Source organism: Notothenia coriiceps, unplaced genomic scaffold, assembly GCF_000735185.1.
Source record: "Notothenia coriiceps isolate Sejong01 unplaced genomic scaffold, NC01 NC01_scaffold00037246, whole genome shotgun sequence".
NCBI lineage: Eukaryota > Metazoa > Chordata > Actinopteri > Perciformes > Nototheniidae > Notothenia > Notothenia coriiceps.
The window spans coordinates 26992862-26999158 of record NW_011369947.1 but is presented as its reverse complement, the minus strand read 5'-3'; the positions used below and the strand labels follow the sequence as shown (position 1 = coordinate 26999158).

Below are 6297 nucleotides of genomic sequence, written 5' to 3'. Positions count from 1 at the left end.
TCCTCCGGCCCCCCCGCCCCCGGAGACACACATTCACATTGTTGTCACCTGGAGTTTCCCTACCTCTCACACAAATCCCGACATTAGACATTTTAGAAGATGCGACGCCCTTGCTTTAAAGTTCTGAAAGTTCAAAAATAACCGCGAACAGTTCGATGTCACCCTAGACAACTAGCACCATATATATAATATTATGCAGAGGTAATTAAACAATAAAAACATAACAGCTAGAGAGGTAAATATGTGTGTTTGACTTCTAACTGTTATTTCAACTGAAACTATATCAGTTACCTTTTAGACTCCCAGTGTCCGAGGAGGATTGTCACGTGTGTGTTTATTTGTCTATGTTATCACGTGTTCATTCATGTTATTTTATCTATCTTTATCACGTTCTTCTCAGATATATGTTCATTAACCTGATACTATATAATTAAACATCAACGTTGTCTACTTACAATAAAGTTTTCTTATTTGCGAGATTATAAGTCGTAGTGAAATTGTCCTTAGACTGACTACAGTTACACCAGTCACAGTCTCGGTTTCGGAGTGTGTTTCTCGGACTCTGGAGTCCCACCCACACCACACACACACACACACACACACACACACACACACACACACACACACACACACACACACACACACACACAACTGTGGTGGTTTGTCTGGAAATTCTCGAGCGACGATGTTTTGTGTGACTAGGGGATTGTGACCTCCGAAAGTCCGGCCGCGTGTCGAGAGGACGAAGTGTAAACGAGGACGTAACAGGATGAGACACCAGACTGACGTACACACCTATAGTCCGACTCTCTGATGGCTGTACTGTGACCGAAGACACTCCCTTGACTCGTGTCTTCACTAAACTCGGAGTCCCGACTTTCGGAGTGTCACAAATAGTCCTACACGTACCATCTCTTTTCCGTTTTCTTGCACCAACACGATTTGTACCGTATCAAGATATCAACGTCTCTGCGTCGTCTCGAGTGTGACATGTTGTCTACCGTGAGTGTCAGGACTATCCGGTCGTGTCTCCATATGATGGGACACAGTACGCGTGTTAACTGTAGTCAGTCCTGGAAATATGCACTCCTACTAGCGCAACAGACTTAATGTGATGGATGCTCATACTCAATGATCATTGTATGAGTAGCCTCGCCGCTTAGTGATGTAGAGAGACAGAAGTCGATTGTACAGTCTTTTACAGGTATCTACCGGTTTAGGGAGTTGGCAATGTTTGTGGTACGACGTACACTATCAGAGGGGGTCTAAAGTTACTTTAGTTTCAATGAATAACAGTTTGAACAACAATATTAGCTTATGTAGTGTAACAGAATAATAGACACTAATGTAAGTGTCACTGCGGGAAACATGTCGCATTATGTTTGGAGTACACAACTTTGTTTGCTCAATGTCGGATTTGCACAGAGAATATCCACGAGACTTGAAGTTTACTCGGGGAAAAATGAAGACGGGTGTGACTAATAAAGTTCCACGAATTGTGCTTGTGTAGGTCCCAGATTGCCCGCCAAGGCCCGCCCAACTTTGGTGTAAAACCTCCAGGTAAGACTGTCGGAAAAGGTATATGTTACTAGACTTGACCACTCCAAAATCTTGGGCTGCCAGCCTCTTAATCCGACTAGTGCGCAAAACCGTGTGTCCAGACCATTTATTCTTGTAATACTAATTGTGCATGTGTGCGAAGGGACCCCGGACAAAGTCAAGTTCAAGTTTCTCTTCGACGAAAACTTCTTAAACTACTTTGTAAGAATCTTAGAACGTAAAAGATTCTTAAAGGAGTGTAATTATATCGAAGACGTATTCGTCTTTTGGTAAAATTTTTTCGTGGATTCCACAAGAAACTCATCGCCGTCCTCTTATCCTGACGTTACAAAGGATTACTCTCCAATCGTCATACAATTTAATCTATTGTTTAAGGTTGTACCATTTACTTTGTAATTATTTTATGTACAATAGAATGTTGACCTATACTTCGTGGTCAGTCGATTCATAAATTAATGTGACAATTAGAACTCAAAAGGTTAAACCTTTGCCATAACATTATAATATAAAAAACTGGACATGAAATTCGACAATATCGAACAAACTCAACTATCTCTACTACGTTAACAAAAATCACAACACACTACACATCCACATGGACGGATTTCCTGACGCTACCTTTGACTATCGATATGTTACTTGTTGAATAAAAGACCTCTACCTTACAATAAACATACGTACCAGAGAACAAGTTTATTATGTATTGTAATGTACAACTCATCCGATGCATAGTAATCCGGACACATAAATATGATACACACGCGATGAAAATTTCTTCAACCGAATGCCTTACATAAGTTCTAAACAAAATTATCATAAATAAAAAATGTGGTATCTCTATTAAACCAAATATACAATGTGTAATCTTAGTCCATTATAAAAGAGAATATAAGTGTAACACGTGGACTAATTCAAATATAACATATTAGTAAGAGTACAATGTGAAATACATAATAAAAACATGGTGTAAGCTTAGTTTTACTAGGGTGGGGAAGAGGTTTTGATTTAATAACTGAAAAACAAAAGAGGTATTAGTCCAGAGAGAAATGACTCCAAGTAGCAAGGCATTACAAATCAGTCCCGGTCCGAGCGTCATTGTAACACATGTTACACAGTTGAGTGCCGGTCCCCGGTTTGGCCCGGGCCGACTGGAGATACACCGGGGTTCTCGAAAGTTTCTTATATTTAGTACACAGGAATAGTGCCGAATGTAGGGCTAAATGTCGTCGTGCCAACAGGTCATTTGATGTGACAGGGTGTCTACGTTAGAATGTTACACGGAAAAAGAGTCCCTGAAACGAAAAAAAAAAGTTTGAAAAATAAAAGAAACTTATAACGTAAGAAAAGTCTAGTCTAAAAAAGAGGTTTACAGTAAAAAAAGAACGGCTAAGATGGAAACAAATGTCTAAAATTAAAAAGAAAAAATGTAGTGAAACACTGCAAGTGACTCCTGTGAACGTTAGATAACCGGATCTGAAGACGAAAGCTGCATCAATTAATAATTAATATGGGATAGGCAATTGATAGGTGTACGTCCCGGTTATAATTATATTTTATAAATTATATATTTTATTACTACTCAAAACATAAATCAGAAATATCTATTTGACAGGACAACGACATGAGTAGCGCGCGAAAGTGGGCCCGCACAGCGTTGTGCTAGAATAACCTGCTTATGTTTTTGGTCCACGGCCACTCCTTGATCCGGTAATGCTGGTCTTGTGCTGGGTTAGCAGCTGGGGGGGGGGTGGTGTGTGACAGCTGGCATTCTGCAGGCTCATTGGAGCAAATACACCCCGGACACTCGCACTGCAGCCGGGCCGAGCCGGACAGCTGTCCTGGGCTGGGTTAGTGGGGAATAATGAATTGGAGAGGAGAGGAACAAGAAAAATTGGTTGAGTTCTGAATTCAACGAGACATTTCTGTCTGCAAAAACTCAGTAATTCTGCCTTAAGGATCACATGCATGCCTCAGCCAATTTTTTTTGTTTCCTTTTGAATTATGCAGATGAGTTGCGATCAAAGACGGCGAATGGAATTGCTTTTAACCGACCTGAGTTAAAGTTAGTCACCCTTCAGGCTCTGTCTGTCTGAGTGGAGGAGAGCGGGGAGATTAATATCCTTTTTTTCAAGCTGATGAAACAATACATGAGAGCTTGGTTTTTTTGTGACACGTGTACCACATCCTGTTTCTGTTCTCTTATGTATTTGCTTGTCAGAAGTTGGGCTCTTATTGGCTTTGAGTGTGAGTTTTGCAAAGTCATTCGGATGGAGAATGCATGACTGAGCTGTCTCTGTGTTGCTCAGTTTCCCCTGAAATGTGTAAATATCTAGATAAGGGTTGGGCAATGTAATGTTGAAATCCTCTAATATTCCACCGTCAGCCCAACAACCGGTGAAGGTTGACATATTTTCACATGTCTGTATTTGTGTGAGTGCTCCGGATAGCGTGCAAACACACTTCATATGATATACAAAGATTCACACAATGTTTCAACAAGTTATAACCAATTCTTTGTTGGTCAGCGCATCAAGTTACACTGCACACATTTCGCTTAGCGGTGGTGACGTGAAGTCATGTGACCGTGCTGTAGTTCCTTTATAGCCCAACATTAGCCACCTTTAGCTTAGCGGTGGTGACGTGAAGTCATGTGACCGTGCTGTAGTTCCTTTATAGCCCAACATTAGCCACCTTTAGCTTAGCGGTGGTGACGTGAAGTCATGTGACCGTGCTGTAGGTTCCTTTATAGCCCAACATTAGCCACCTTTAGCTTAGCGGTGGTGACGTGAAGTCATGTGACCGTGCTGTAGTTCCTTTATAGCCCAACATTAGCCGCCTTTAGCTTAGCGGTGGTGACGTGAAGTCATGTGACCGTGCTGTAGTTCCTTTATAGCCCAACATTAGCCACCTTTAGCTTAGCGGTGGTGACGTGAAGTCATGTGACCGTGCTGTAGTTCCTTTATAGCCCAACATTAGCCACCTTTAGCTTAGCGGTGGTGACGTGAAGTCATGTGACCGTGCTGTAGTTCCTTTATAGCCTAATGTAAGCTTTTCACTTCATGGAAATTGAAACAAATGGTCATAAACGTTTGTTTACCACAGTGATAATGTTATGCTATTTTCTAAAATCCAATTGTAGAATTCCATTTGCTTTTTGTGGAGGGAACCCTTGCGATGCGGGTCGGCCCTCCAAAAATAATCAAAAATGTAATTAAGAATGAAACAACACTCATGGGCCTTTTTTAGCTGCTGCATCCTGAAGGTTAATTTCTCTCAGCTCCTCCCATCTCACATCAACACTCATAATTAGACAAAGTGGAGCTTGCAAATGAACGTGGACACACACCGATGCACTATCACACACACTTTCAGACATGAATCCCTCACAGCTGTCCGTCACTGCTAAATGAGGCTCCACAGCCAAAGGCTCTTGTCAAACACACACTCAAAATTGCCTCTTCTTAATTATAATCTATCTTCTCAAGCGTTTCAAATTGTTTTTGTTCGATTTTATTTCCCTGCTGTTCTATCATCTCTCAATATTTACCAGGCAGTTGTTAACATGCACGCTCTGCAGTGACAGGAAATGAAAGGAAGTGGCTCGGAGCTAAATGTAGGAGGTTGATTGCTGCCCATTGTTGACACATGTGGCACTAACCTGAACTCTTTCTCTGTCTTCAGGTATTAAATGAAGAGTGTGATCAGAACTGGTACAAGGCGGAGCTAAACGGAAAAGACGGCTTCATTCCCAAGAATTACATAGAGATGAAAGCCCATCCGTAAGTATTATAACACGTTTTTTAAGTGTGTACATGTACCTTAATGAGAATATGTGCTATATACTGTACAGTGGTTTTTCTAGAAAGATATAGTATGAGTACTGTGTCTCTGAACTTGTTTATAAGATATATCACGAGAACATGACGCCCGTATACAAGATGGCGCCGGAGACGTGACGTCGGAGCTCCGTAAAAACAAAGCTGTCTCTGCCTTCGGATACATAACGTTACTTTTTAAAAGTTTACAGGTCCAAGAAATAGTCTGTCTGAGGCAAAGGCACAATAACGAATTTTGTAAAATAATATTGTTCATTTTCTTTTACTGTTCATTCCCTTTATTTATATGCATAAACACAAATATTTCTGTATATATTATTTAAAAAAGTGAATGGAATGGATGGTAATTTAATATTAAATATAACTTATCATTTTTTAAAATACAGTTTTAGCCACTGAAGACGCTGTTGTTAAAGTTATTTTTAAGAATTTGTGCTCAAAGTTAGTGTGATATATAAAAAAATATATACATATATCAAGATTGGTAAAATACTTAAAGGGGACCTATCATGCAAAATGCATTTTTTGATGTGTTTTATACATAAATATGTATATTGTGTGTCAGGGAACTCACGCAGCGTCAGAAAATAAAACCCTCTCTCTTTTCCTCCGTACCCAAATCTCTAAAAACGGGGAACAACGGAGCTGATCCAGATTTGCGTCCGATATGACGTAATATCTGAAATGTGGACCCACGGCCCTATCAGAAACGTTGCTATCAGAAACAATGCCCGACTGTTTTGGACGTAATATGGTTGGTGTTTACATTAGCATCCAAACATCCCAAATTAGCAGATAAAAGAGTGACAATATAAAAGTTGAAATAAAACACTATAAACGGCTAAATTACAGCTTACACAAAATAAACATTGGATATTATTTACAGTGAGATGTTATAAGT

General features: G+C 40.1%; 1 protein-coding gene across 1 annotated transcript in view; it reads left to right on the top strand.

Moving 5' to 3' along the window:
• Nucleotides 1-6297, top strand: part of LOC104966207 (mitogen-activated protein kinase-binding protein 1-like) — a 31688-nt gene that overhangs the window by 2522 nt on the left and 22869 nt on the right. The gene's annotated exons all lie outside the window — the stretch shown is intronic.